This window comes from Eucyclogobius newberryi, unplaced genomic scaffold, assembly GCF_026437365.1.
Source record: "Eucyclogobius newberryi isolate DKJ021-1_F unplaced genomic scaffold, fEucNew1.0.hap1 SCAF_4, whole genome shotgun sequence".
Classification (NCBI taxonomy): Eukaryota; Metazoa; Chordata; class Actinopteri; order Gobiiformes; family Gobiidae; genus Eucyclogobius; species Eucyclogobius newberryi.
The window spans coordinates 15097189-15110297 of NW_027316056.1; the positions used below are offsets into that span (position 1 = coordinate 15097189).

Consider the following 13109-nt stretch of genomic DNA (forward strand, 5'->3'; position numbering starts at 1 on the left):
TACATTTTTTATCAATGAAACATACCCTGTTAAATTGGTTAAAATGGAGCCATCCACCCATTTCCACTTCCCCTCCTCATTTGTGTTTCTCAGCCCAATCCAGAAGTACAGATTCAAAGAACTGACAAAGTCCTGATCATAAAACCACACAACAACAACAACAACAACAACAACTGTCATCATCTTGAAAGAACACATTTCCTACACGCTGAAGAGTATGGTGGAACTGGGGACTCATAATTAAAGATAGACGGTGTAATTTTTCTAATGGTAATACGGTCCTGCTTATTACCATGGCGATATTGTAAATGGCATTCACATTTTGAAATTATTGGAATATATAATGACATATTTTCAAATGGAGGACAGAGGTCTACATAACTCACTGGGAGATTCACTGTTTTTGAAAGACTTGTATATAGACCATGAATGTTGAACCTTATCATTTTTTATTGATTAGTAAATGGCACCACAAACTTGCCATATTAATCTTATGGCTTCAAGTCCTTAAAGCCCCATGGTGTAACTTTTTACTCAAAAATAGAAAAGCATGTTTTTTTTTCATTTTGGGAGTTTTATTGCACTAAAATGTTGAAATGTTGAAATGAAAAACATGCGTCCTCACTGTTGCATCTCCACAAACCTGAACCTGTCTTGGCCTGTACGTTGCCTGACCAGCCACCTACATTCTGCACCTATGTCTCTCCAGAAAGTTACATGGTGTTACTTTAGCTGACACCAATTACACGTTTGGGGTTGAAGAATGGCACCGCTTTCTGAAGCTAGTTGTGAAAAAATGCATATCAATTTTGTTTATTTATGCTGACAAAGAAGACACTGAACAAACTGTTTTGTCTCACATTCCTTAGCATTCTGTCTTGTTTTCCTGCTTCGTAATAACCTTTACAGGCACAATTCCACAGTATGGCAATCAACTCTCAAGAATGACTCATGAAACTTATGTCACGTTATATCAGTTTCCTGTTAAGAGAGCCCACCACAGGCTTCAGCGTCAGGGAAACACCTACTGTAGGTTAGCTCGTTTGTTGCATCACCTGCTTGTCTTTGCTGTCGATGATGATCAGATCTGCTCCTCTGTTTCTGCAGTCCTGTCTGCTCTCCTCCCAGGTCTTTAGTCCAGTCGAAATGTAATAAAAACTCTGGTTGTTTGATCTGCATCCATCTTTACAGAAGTTACCTGAACGTAACATTAAAAGGAATGACATCAGTGCAGTGTTTATGGTGCATTTGCCCAAAAAACAAACAAAAACAAACAAATAACTTAATTCCTCTCATCTGGAGGAAATCCAGATGGAGAGAAAGTGAGCATGCAATCAAAGGTAGACTATAGATTAAAGAAGAACCCTGTTTTTTTTTTAAATATAAGAACAGAATAAATGAATATATATATATATATATATATATATATATATATATATATATATAGATTATCGAAACATGTACAAATAATGTTGATGAATGTTGATTTTAAATGATGATGATAAACTTACCAAGTTCAAGCCTCTCTCTGTTCAGTTGTTGATGCAGATTTAGGTCTGGTTCAAAGAGACATATTCAAAACTCATGAGCTTTTAGGTTTCATGCTGTCATAAAGAATCTTAGGTCTAAGTTTTATAGGACTGGGACAATTTCACATGGTCTTGCTGTATTTTAATGTAACAGGAAAATGTATTGCAATACTTTAAATTGTATTTAATTGTCATCTTGTTTAAAATAAAGCTGTAACTAAATTGATCTGCCAAACATTATGAAAAAATAAAATAAAAAGCTAAGAAAGCGCAACTTCAGCCATTAATGCGCCTCTGCCCTTTTACAAATGCCAGACTGATTCACAGTTAGTTTCTAACTTTAGGAAGCTTCACTTGTGCATTTTATTTAAAGTATTGCAGTTCCTAATGATATTGAACCATAGTACTTATGAATACAAATTAACTTATTTTATTCCAAATGTGTTTTCGAATAACAAAATATATCATGTATCGCAATGTTGAAATACTTCCATATCTTATCGTGCTCTGTATTGTGATCATATTATGCTGTGACAAAAGCGCATCATCCCGGCCCTAGAGTCCTACAACTAGTCTATAACCAGTTACTATTACAAACTAAACTAGTATTTTGAGCCATCTTCTGCATTCTTACTTGACAGTCCGAGAGTTATGATGCCGGCCAATAAAAGATGACACAAAAGACTCAAAGACAGCGAGAGGGCAATGAATGACCTCCTGCTGTAACAAGCTGAAAAAGATAGAATAGTTTAAATGTGAAAAGTGTAGTGAAAATAAAGGTTTACAGCTTACATTGTTGTGGCTGTGAATCGCTCTGGTTTTGGGTGGGGTCTTCCTCCGTGTTTGGACTTGTGTCGGGCTCCTTGTTTTTTGCGCCTTCATAAATGATCACAACTTTTTCCTCAGCGCCTTCTCTTTTTGCAGGAGTCACTGACCTCACGTCTCCCATTTGTTCCCATTCTTCAAGGTCGTTGTCATAAACCCATTCAGACATGTTTTCTGCTGCTCTGCCTCTGCTGCCTCCCGTTTCAAACTCAGAGTTCTTGTTTCTATATTACTCTGTGTTTTCTCTTCACTTTTCATACTTCCTAATTACACAGGAAGGCAGTGACTTAGGTTCATTTTAAAGACAATATGAGATGTAGTTAACCAAAGCATTTTCTTTAAAAGGAACCTAAGATTGTGGATATATCAAAGAAGACAAAATGAACATAAAATCATATTACAATTTTCTCATTGAGGCAGAGCAGCATTAAACCGAAAAGCACTTATTTTATAATATCTCCACAATTGTATCATCATTGGGATCCGATCACAATATTCTCCAACAATAATAGATTTAATTGTAATTAAATAAAAATATAGGTTCAGTACACTAAAATGGAAGTATAAGCTTTGCCCAGTAATTTGACTTGTTACTTTTAACTTTTGATACCTGAGTAATTTAATTTATTTGAGAGTCTACATCATCTGTCACTTTTGTTGATTCGATGATGCTGTGTGAGTTTTAACAGACTAGTAAAGTTATTCCATGGATTTGTGTGAATGCCTTTATTTCCAGATTACCTTCACCACTTCACATCCACATGAGGTCATCTTCAGTTATGGCATTTTCAGACTTTAACTTCTCCCTCTTTTGGTTGTCCTCCAAATGTCGTACATCCCACTTTTTTATTGATGCTGTATGATTTGTATAAAAAGTGACATTTACATATAAAGCACATTGTTTTTTATTGCCACCTATTTATATATTCCAATGTATAAAAACAACAACCTGTAAATCACATGTGTTGTTGCACACGATCGTTGTATGGACTAAAGTCAGAGGTATTTATCAATCAAAATGTCAAAAAATAACTATTTCAGATTTTTTTTAGATAGCCATAATACTATTACGCACTCACTATTAGTTCCAGAAGATCTTTATTATTATAGAAACATGTTTTTTTGGACTTTGTTTTGTCACATTTCTTGTCTGATTTTCATCATTCAAAGTTCTTTTTGTAGATATTTTTGTGTGATTCCTGCTTTTATTCCTCAGTCTTTTAGTATTTTAGGGACTTCTCATCAAATTTGCAATTTTTTCTATTTTTTAGAGTGGTGGAATAGTAGTAGTTTGTTGCAAACATGCAGTGAACATGACAGCTGTCCAGAACTATTAGAACTACTTTACAGTTCTAGTAATTGTAGCGTATGTAGTATTTTCATCAATCAGTGATCATGATACATTTTTTCCACAATGACAAATTAAAGGTTTCCCTATTAGTACTAGTAGTACTCATTGCAGTTTGTCTGACCGTGTGGTCTTATTATTTTAGCAAATGATATATGATTTTTTAGCTGTCCAGAACTACTAGAACTGTTTTGTAGCTCTAGTAATTGTAGCATATGCAGTGTTTTTGTCAATCAGTAATCATGAGTATTCATTTTGGTGTTTGTCGGTCTTATCAAGTTTCAAGTGTATTCATTTGTCAGTTAAATTTCAGAGACAGAGACAGACTGCTTACTGCACGGTGCTGACTCGTACACTGTGTTTATATTTAATTGTCTTCAAAGCCTATGAAGACTTTTTCTCTCTCTTTCATTTTTTCACGGCATAGCGTGAAACCCTAACCCTAACCGTAAGATCTTGTCTCAAAGAGGTTTGTAGAGTGTTTTCAGGTCTTTTAAGGTTTTAGTATTGTAGATATTTAGTCTTATTTTGTAGTGATGGAAATTATTCTTTATTTGTTCTTGCCTAGCTCTGACGTTGATTCTTCTTCTTCTTCTTGGTATTAAATTATGAATATGCGTTATATCATATACATATAAAAACATATTTTTTCTTGGTATATGCTTTATGTCATCACATGACTGGTCTTCTTCTATGGTGTTTTATGGAGGCTGGTGTTTTATGGAGGCTGGTAGCGACATGACTGGTCGAAGCGGAAAGGAATTGCTTGCTTTATATCGTCAAATGAGTGGTCAGTAGCAGAGCAAATACTTTAGGCTACCTACATAAGAAAAGCAAAAACCTCAAACAACAACAGCTACACAGAAGACGAAGCATGCCCGCCATAAAACACCAAAGAAGAAGAAGAAGCATGCCCGGACACCTGCAAGAAGGCTTCGGCTGCGTCTGAGACCGACCCGTATGAGATCCTGAAGGCGGCGGAAAACAAGAAGAAGGAGGCGGCCGCTGCTGGTTCAACCAAAACTGCGGCTCAAGCCACTAAGCAGCCGGAGAAGGAGTCTCAGAAGGACAGGAAAACCCCGTTGCTAGACAAGAAGGACGAGTCCCAGCCACCTGTCCCACTGAAGAAAGAAGAGGCTGTTGGTGTCCGGAAACGTAAAATGTCCTCTAGCTTGTCCGAGGGTTCTGGAAGTGAGAAGCAGGATGATGCTGCTATTATCGGAGATGAGGGCAAAGTGTGTAAGGTGTTTATAAAGCTTGCACAGGATAATGCGTCCTTTAAGGAGTTGAGTCCAGTGGCATTGACAAAGAGTCTATATAAGGCGGTGGGAGAGATCAGGGAGGGAGAGTCCTTAGAGATGGCTTGCTGCTGGTTATGTGCAAAGAAGCGGTTCAGCAAAGGAAACCGAATGGGAGTAAAAGTCTGGCTGGAAAGAACATTCTTGTTTCGGACGCTGAAAGAAACACGGTCAGAGGAGTTATCACAGGCGTCCCTGCGATGGTAAATGTGGATGACGTAAAGAAAGATTTAACTGGAGCTAAGGTATAGGACGCTAGGCGGTTGAAAGTAACCTGGTTTGGAGAAAGATGTGACAGCCTGTCGGTAATGATAAAACTTGAAGGTAAATGCCTGCCTAGTAAGGTGTTCCTCGGATACGTGAGCTATGGCGTAAGGCCATATGTTCCGCCGCCCCTGCGTTTCTTCAAGTGCCAGCACTTTGGGCATATTGCAGCGGTCTGCAGAGGGAAGCAAATATGTGGTAAATGTGCAGGAGATTATGAGTATGGGAAGTGTGACGAAGGAGCAAAACTGAAATGCTGTAACTGTGGTGAAGAACATAGCTCTGCCTACAGGGGATGCGTGTTTAGCAAAAGAGCTGCTGAGGTGCAGAAAATTAAGGTATCTCAAGGTATATCCTATGCGGATGCAGTCAAGCCTCTCCTTGAACCGACACCTTAACGTGGTGGAGGGGTTTGAGCGCCCGAATGATCCCGGGAGCTATGTTGTCGGGGGCTTCAAGCCCCTTGTAGGGTCTCCCAAGGCAAACAGGTCCTAGGTGACGGGTCAGACAAAGATCGGTTCAGAAGCCTCTTATGATGATAACAAGAACAAGGCCGTTTACGTCGCCCGGATCGGCGTCACCGGGGCCCCATCCTGGAGCCAGGCCTGGGATGGGTGTTCGATGGCGAGCGCCTGGTGGCCGGGTCTTACCCCACGGGGCCCGGCCGGGCACAGCCCAAAAGAGCGACGTGGGGCCGCCCTCCCGTGGGCCTACCACCCGCAGGAGGATCCATAAGGGGCCGGTGCAGAGAGATCTGGGCGGCAGTCGATGGCAGGGGCCTCGGCGACCAGCTCTCCAGACACAGAGACTAACTCTGGGGACATGGAATGTCACCTCGCTGGGGGGGAAAGAGCCTGAGCTTGTGCGGGAGGTTGAGCGATACCGACTAGATATAGTCACCTCACCTCCACGCACAGTTTGGGCTCTGGAACCCATCTCCTAGAGAGGGGCTGGACGCTCCACTTCTCTGGTGTTGCCCGCGGGGAGAGGCGGCGGGCTGGTGTGGGCTTGCTTATAGCCCCTCAGCTCAGCCTCCACCTGTTGGAGTTCACCCCAGTGAACGAGAGGGTCGCGTCCCTCCGCCTTTGGGTGGGGGACAGGTCTCTCACTGTTGTGGCGGCCTACGGGCCGAATAGCAGTGCAGAGTACCCGGCCTTCTTGGAGTCCTTGGGAGGAGTACTGGACAGTGCACCGACCGGGGACTCTACTGGGGGACTTCAACGCCAACGTGGGCAATGACAGTGACACCTGGGGAGGGGTGATCGGGAAGAACGGCTTCCCCAATCTGAACCCGAGCGGTGTTCAGTTATTGGACTTCTGTGCTAGTCACGGATTGTCCATAACGAACACCATGTTCAAGCACAAGGGTGTTCATCAGTGCACATGGCACCAGGACACCCTAGGCCGGAGGCCAATGATCGACTTTGTTGTCGTGTCATCTGACCTCCGGCCGCGTGTCTTGGACACTCGGGTGAAGAGAGGGGCAGAGTTGTCAACCGATCACCACCTGGTAGTGAGTTGGATCCGCTGGCGGAGGAGGAAGCCGGACAGACTTGGCAGACCCAAGCGAATTGTGAGGGTCTGTTGGGAACGTCTTGTGGAGCCCTCTGTCAGTAGGGTATTCAACTCTCACCTCCGGGAGAGCTTCTTCAATGTCCCGGGGGAGGTTGGGGACATTAAGTCCGAGTGGACCATGTTCTCCGCCTCCATTGTTGATGCGGCTGCTCGGAGCTGTGGTCGCAAGGTCTCCGGTGCCTGTCGTGGCGGCAACCCCCGAACCCGGTGGTGGACACTGGAAGTAAGGGATGCCGTCAGACTAAAGAAGGAGGCCTATCAGGCCACTCTGGCGGAGGTCCGGAGGTCATCGACAGGTCGCAGAGGCAAAAACCCGGGCCTGGGAGGAGTTCGGGGAGGCCATGGAGGAGGACTATCGGTCGGCACCAAAGAAATTCTGGCAAACCGTCCGGCGCCTCAGGAAGGGGAAGCAGTGCCTCACCAACACCGTTTACGGTGCGGGTGGAGACCTGCTGACCTCGACTGGGGATGTCGTCGGACGGTGGAAGGAATACTTTGAGGATCTCCTTAATCCCTCAGTCACGTCTTCCGAAGAGGAAGGAGAGACCGGAGACTCAGAGGCTGGCTCGCCCATCACCCAAGCTGAAGTCACTGAGGTTGTTCGCAAACTCCTCGGTGGCAGGGCCCCCGGGGGTGGATGAGATCCGCCCTGAGTACCTTAAGTATCTGGATGTTGTAGGACTGTCTTGGTTGACACGTCTCTGCAACATCGCGTGGCGGTCGGGGACGTGCCTCTGGACTGGCAGACCGGGGTGGTGGTTCCTCTGTTCAAGAAGGGGGACCGGAGGGTGTGTTCCAACTACAGAGGGATCACACTCCTCAGCCTCCCGGGTAAGGTCTATTCCAAGGTACTGGAGAGGAGAATCCGACCGATAGTCAAACCTCGGATTCAGGAGGAGCAGAGTGGTTTTCGTCCGGTCGTGGAACACTGGACCAGCTCTCCATCGGGTGCTCGAGGGTTCATGGACGTTTGCCCAACCAGTCCACATGTGCTTTGTGGATCTGGAGAAGGCTTTAGACCGTGTCCCTCGGGGTGTCCTTTGGGGGGTGCTCCGGGAGTACGGGGTCCGGGGCCCTTTGCTCAGGGAAGTCCGGTCCCTGTATGACCGGAGCAGGAGCTGTGTTCGCATTGCCGGCAGTAAGTCAGACCTGTTCCCAGTGCATGTTGGACTCCGCCAGGGCTGCCCTTTGTCACCGGTTCTGTTCATAATTTTTATGGACAGAATTTCTAGGCGCAGTCAGGGGTCGGAGGTTGTCCGGTTTGGGGACCACAGGATTCCATCTCTGCTGTTTGCAGACGATGTTGTCCTGATGGCTCCATCAAACCTGGACCTGCAACATGCACTGGGACGGTTTGCAGCCGAGTGCGAAGCGGCTGGGATGAGAATCAGCGCCTCCAAATCCGAGGCCATGGTTCTCGACCGGAAAAAGGTGGCTAGCCCTCTTCAGGTGGGTGGGGAGTCCTTGCCTCAAGTGGAGGAGTTCAAGTATCTCGGGGTCTTGTTCACGAGTGAGGGAAGGATGGAGCGTGAGATCGACAGGCGGATTGGTGCAGCGGCTGCAGTGATGCAGTCGCTGCATCGGACCGTTGTGGTAAAGAGGGAGCTGAGCCGAAAGGCAAAGCTCTCTATTTACCGGCCGGTCTACGTTCCTACCCTCACCTATGGTCATGAGCTTTGGGTAGTGACGAAAGAACAAGATCGCGGATACAAGCGGTCGAAATAAGTTTCCTCCGCCGTGTGGCTGGGCGCTCCCTTAGAGATAAGGTGAGGAGCTCGGCCACACGGGGGGAGCTCGGAGTAGAGCCGCTGCTCCTCCACGTCGAGAGGAGCCAGCTGAGGTTGCTCGGGCATCTGTTCCGGATGCCTCCTGGGCGCCTCCCTTGGGAGGTGTTTCAGGCATGTCCCACCAGGAAGAGGCCCCGGGGAAGACCCAGGACATGCTGGAGAGACTATGTCTCCCGGCTGGCCTGGGAACGCCTCGGGATTCCCCCGGAGGAGTTGGAGGAAGTGTCTGGGGAGGAGGAAGTCTGGGAGTCCCTGCTCAGACTGCTGCCCCCGCGACCCAGCCCCAGATAAGCGGCAGAAAATGGATGGATGGATGGATGGAGGTTAAAGTTAATACAGAGAGAGGAGCCAGCGCTGCTCCCAAGAAGTGTGAAGGTTCCAGAATACCTTGGTTGTGGATATAAAGGATTTTGTACTCTTTGTGGTGGATGTTAAAAACTGTGCTACTCAAACTCAAAAGAGAACTGAAAGGATCAGGATCATTGCTAAAGCTGCAGGAAGATTTCTTGGAACAAAAGAGCTTGATTGGGCAGAAATAGAAAAAACGGCTAAAAGCGCTAAATGGGAGTCAGCGTGACGGAGGTCTACTTTTGGGGAATCAGAGTGATCAGAGTGAAGAAATAGAGGTGGGGGCGGTCTCCTTTCCTCGCACAGTCTAGTAGATGCACGGCTGCCAAGCAACGACATAGGTGGAGATATCAAAGCCTAAAGAATGAAGCCTAAAGAATAAAACTGTACGTACCGAACATCAAAGGAGAGCCATGATGAAGGCTTGGAAATAAAGCCGGTCGAAAAATTAAGTCTTAAGAATAAAGTCTGGCGGTAATGTAACACTTGGATACCAACCACCATAAAACAAAGCACTGGAAGTCAAGGCACTGGAAGAAGAACTTTTAGGACTACGAAAAAGTCTAAGGAATAAAGTCTGGCGGTAATGCAACACTCGGATGTCAACCGCCATAAAACAACAACAACAACAACAACAACAACACCATAAAACAACAACAAAATCAATCAAGTCTGAAGAATAAAGTCTGGCGGTAATGTAACACAACAACAACAACAACAGTGATCATGACAACTGTTCAGAACTACTAGAATTACTTTTGTTTATAGTTCTAGTAATTGTAGTGCATGCAATGTTTGCGAGAGACGGCGTAAAAAAAAAAGTCTGTTTGCTGTAACCCGACCCACCATTTTTCAAGTGGGTAGGTAGGTAGGTAAATTCTTCTTTTTTTTTTTTTTTAACTTTGAAGGCAAAAAAAAGATCCAAAATTAATTGTATGTTTGGTGTAATCCTACCAAAATTTTTCAAGTGGTTAGGTAGGAAGGTAAATTCGCTTTTTTTTTTACTTTAAAGCATACAAAATTCCAAATTTGTATATAGAATTTAATGATAATTTGCCTATGAAGTTAAAGGCGGTATGGACGATTTTTCGGCGATTTGAGAACGCAGGCGGAAGTGCACACACGTGCGTTTGTTTATTGGCGCAAACGGAGCGCATCGCATCTCTTGTCTCCCGTAGATTTCTGTCCACTTCTGCGTCAGCTCGAACTGTCTTTCTCCGTCTTCATTTTGCCCCGTACACTGAGGGAACTATATTATGATAGATCCATGCGCTTAGACACGCGGAAACGTGGGGATGAGCCTGACGCGGCTGCAGGTTAGCGGTAGGTGCGTTTTATGATTGATACGTGGCAGGGCAAATGATTTATCCACGCCACGAGGAAATATGATAACAAAATTGCTGAAAAAAATCGTCATCATTTTTTTAAATTTTCATCTTGTAGAATCGTCGACGTCTTGGTCATCATATATGACAAATTCTGCATGTTTCAGCCCACTGTCAAATCCCGTTTTTTTCTATTCTGCCAGTGACACGCAGTGACCGCCAGGGGTCATGCTTCAACAGACAATGACTTGAACGTTCTCCGCTCATGTTAAGTTTCATTTTCATTTCTTTTTCGGCTTCGTAATATTTTTAGCGAGTTCCAGTGATACTAAATTATTCAACACTGCGCTTTTTTGAAAAAATGGTAGGTGAGTCGGCGAAATATAACAAAAATAAAAGAATTTTGCATAATTTTGACAAAATGCTGATATTTTTTTTTTCAGTCGGCTATAATTTTGACGGCTCGGTCGGGTTACGGCAAACAGACATATTATTTTGCTCTGCCCTACTTTAAATCGTTAATTGCAGACCCAAGTGGTCGCCCTACTTTGACCACGCGGGGGCAGCAGAGGACCTTAAAATACACCACTTCCCTACCCACATTGTCCAAAACATAAGTACATTGGTGTTTCTTGAAATCACTAACAATCTAAATCAATGTCCTCGTATGTAAAGAGTAGACAAACAGCTCTTGCAAACTTTTCTGTCGTCATTATGTTGAAATAATGGTGTAATTTTGCGTTTGCTCCTCCTTTTGCCCCCAGCGGAGAGGAAGCGCAGAGACAAGTGAACAACAACGCAAGGGAGAAGATAGGATTGGAAATTGCAAAGGTGGGTGTTTTCCCCTTTTCATTGTGACTCCCCGTCCGGCTGTGCACACCGCTTATTTGCTTTACCTTTCGTGCTGCTTGTTTCGCCACGTTTGGTCAAAATTTGGCACATTATCCGCCCGGTTTTAACTCACTTTCCCCAGGTTTCTTTTGGATTGTATCCGGGCAGAAGAAGCTGTGCTAGGCCTACGTCGAGCTCAAAAAGCACTTATGGACTTTGAGAAAACTCTCTAAACTGCCTTCTTATTAGGTAACTATGCGCTTTTTGTGGGCAAATCTGTGTAAAAATACCCGAATCGTGTCTTTGCTGTGGGAAAAGTTGTTTGATTGGGGGGAATTTGCTTGTTGTGGATGGACGCAGAGTTAGCATGTTAGCCTAGCTGTGGCTAACATGGCAGTAGCTGGTGTCGTGGTTCAAACTAGTGCGCAAACTTGTGTCCAATAAAAGTTTGCATGCAAGACATTTTAATATGAATATTTAGGTAAATGTAGAGCTAGTTCGTGTCAGGTTTTGTGCTGAAAGAGTTCTATTGTTTGTTAAAGTTCCAGATTGTAAACTGAGTGTTATTTATTGGTGGTAATAATATTGCCCACCTGTATGGTTGAGCATATTTTATTATTAGGCTCATTTGCTTTTATTCAGTAAACTAATATATCGTTTTATTAGAAATGAATGTACATTTGACACAATTTAGTATATTTTTTACATGTTGTGTCATTTTTCTATCGCTGGTATCCTGTAGGCCAAAACGAAAATGACATTAGAGTTGATTCATCTATAATCCAGGTGTTCATCCATGTGACTTTTCAAAAAAACTGTAATCAGTAACTGAGGTGGATGAGCATGTTCAAATCACTACAATGTCTTGTGATGAAAGATAATTCCATTATTGCACTGTGGTTTACGTGTATCTGGTTTCTTTCAATCATTGTGGCGCTTGTGAAGTAGATATTTCCACAATTTGAACATTTTACAGGAGGAAGGTGAGCATTAAGGAAGTAACCAGCTCCCGGTCTGTCACTGCCAGTCAGCCAGGTCCAGGAGTCAAAGTCCAGCTCCCTTATCAGCCATTATTCATTGTACCTGAACGAACGCCCTCTCTTACTCTGAAACACTGGAGTAACTGGTCTGTGATTCGCTTCTTCAAGTCTCAGCCGTTCATTGTAGTAGAAGGTGTATTATTAGGCTTTGGTTCTCTGGTTTTAGCAGCTGTTGTTTGATGTGGTGCTGTCGGTGGAGACTGGAGGAGGGTGAGTAGATCAGAAGTGGCAAGAGAGAGGGGGGGAAAGAGACTAAAGCAAAACCTGTTATATGAGTCCATGAGCTCTGCTGGTGCCGCTGCTTCAATGGGGTGTGGTAAGGTGCAGGCGTGTTTGTTGCGCCTTTATTCGAATGGCTTCTCAACTTACAGTTTTAACCGAGACTGGGTTACTGAGAAACCGTTATTAATGTCTTCTGCTCGAACGTGTCACTTCAAAAGTACTAAATAGTATTTCAAGTTTATATTCCAAGAAATGTTCTTACAGAGATGTCGACCTATATTGATGGTCTTAAAGTTTGTTTGGTTTTAAATGTTTGGCTGAAATAACTGTGCTTTCTTTGGTGTTGTCTTGTCACAGCCGCAGTACAAACAATTGTACTTTGGTTGGATATGTTTGATACATAGTTGCGGGGGTGTTCCTCTATCGGCTAATCTAGTATTTGTGCTTGAAAACCAATAGAAGAATGTGGAATGGCATATCGTGCACTTGTGCAAGGTCGCTGATTGTCTGTCAAGCAATGTTCTGAATTGGAAACTTGCACTAAAATCTGTTACTAGAACTAAAAAGCCCCTCTGTTTTTTACTGATTTATTCCAAGTGACATGATTTAACTTTCAGAATCAGAAAAGGTTTATTGCTATTGTCAATTAACAAAATTCACAAACATAGCAACTTGCTTTGGTGATTTGGTGCAACATAAAACAATGATAAAAGATAT

General features: G+C 44.0%; 1 protein-coding gene and 1 long non-coding RNA gene across 2 annotated transcripts in view; one reads left to right on the forward strand and one right to left on the reverse strand.

The window, feature by feature from the left end:
* Positions 1-63: 63 nt before the first annotated feature.
* LOC140378282 (uncharacterized) lies at positions 64-1556 on the reverse strand. Its single transcript, XR_011930161.1, has 3 exons — positions 1512-1556; positions 1056-1198; positions 64-132 (listed from the first exon to the last, which is right to left on the reverse strand). It is a non-coding gene; the product is annotated as an uncharacterized lncRNA (long non-coding RNA).
* A 9593-nt stretch (positions 1557-11149) lies between these two features.
* The window catches only part of ctnnd1 (catenin (cadherin-associated protein), delta 1), a 49067-nt gene continuing 47107 nt past the window's right edge, over positions 11150-13109 (forward strand). The window contains exon 1 of the mRNA XM_072463914.1: positions 11150-11379. The gene's annotated coding sequence lies outside the window, so the exon portion shown is untranslated. The remainder of the gene's footprint in view (positions 11380-13109) is intronic.